This window comes from Leuresthes tenuis, unplaced genomic scaffold, assembly GCF_036924035.1.
Source record: "Leuresthes tenuis unplaced genomic scaffold, fLeuTen1.0.hap1 SCAF_94, whole genome shotgun sequence".
Lineage (NCBI taxonomy): Eukaryota > Metazoa > Chordata > Actinopteri > Atheriniformes > Atherinopsidae > Leuresthes > Leuresthes tenuis.
The window spans coordinates 156,371-157,467 of NW_027325448.1; the positions used below are offsets into that span (position 1 = coordinate 156,371).

Here is a 1,097-nt window from a genome sequence, read left to right on the forward strand (position 1 = left end):
CAATGAACAGAGAAGAAGATTCAGTGTCATCAATCTGCAACACGTGCCTCTAATGAGGGGTTGAATATAGAATCCTCAACGATTACAACGTCTCTGGGAACTGTGACAACAACAAGGTTTAAACCATTTTGATATATATTGTAACCTATTGGCTAAGGAATAGTGCTGAAAATGAGGTAAATCTAATCCACCACTGTCCTTGGTCTTCTGTAGGGTTTTTAAACTAATACGTGGTGGTTTGTTTTTCCACAGAAATTTGGAGATGCATGAATCTAGTGACTTAAACCAAGTAGCAGATGGTTTTATGGGGATCATTGAGAACAAATAGTTAACTTTTGGTAGTATCATCATTTTAATGGTTGTAACTCTCCCCATAAGTGATATAGGTAAGGACTTCCAACGAGAGAGATCGTCCTCTACTCTCTTTACTAATTGCACATAATCCATCTGTACTTATCAGTTTAATATGTGATATGTCTATGCAAGGACTACATATTAAATGGATTTTTATCAATAGGAGTTGAAAAAGGAGCTTGCTCCGTTCACTCCAAGCATCGACCCGGTAATGCAGTGCCGCTGGGAACGGTGCGCTCTCCTCTGCTCTTGTGAAAAAGCTAACAGCGGTGCAGGATGGAAGTTTCTTTTAGTCTGCTGAGAAAAGAGAGTGAATGCGAAGTAGACTTTAACACGGCTCTGGGAGCGAGCCGAGTGCGGGCTAACCAGGAGAAATGCTTGAAAGAAACGCGACACCGAATGAGCGGTCAGAACAAAGCCTCAATACGGTGTTCCTGTGGTGTTTTTATAAAATGCGGTGAAAATAAAGGTGGGAATGCCCCATAGAAAACTAAAAGGTGGAGCGGAAGTGTTCGGCTGCAAGAAGGTGTGAATGTCCGACTATATTTGGTGAAAAGCAGGTGAAGCAAGGTCTGAATGCCCAACCTTACATCATCAAAAGCGAGATCAGAGGTTTTTGGCTGCAAGAAGGCCATAGTTTGCCAAAAGCGGGTAAGGTGCGAATGACCGACTAAATATCAACAAAAGTGGGGGCGGAGGTCTTCGGATGCAAGTGGGTGTGAATATCCCACCATACAAGTATG

At 42.6% G+C, this 1,097-nt stretch overlaps 1 pseudogene; it reads left to right on the forward strand.

The window, feature by feature from the left end:
- The first annotated feature begins 419 nt into the window (after positions 1–419).
- Positions 420–596, forward strand: LOC140286437 (U2 spliceosomal RNA; annotated as a pseudogene).
- Positions 597–1,097: the final 501 nt, after the last annotated feature.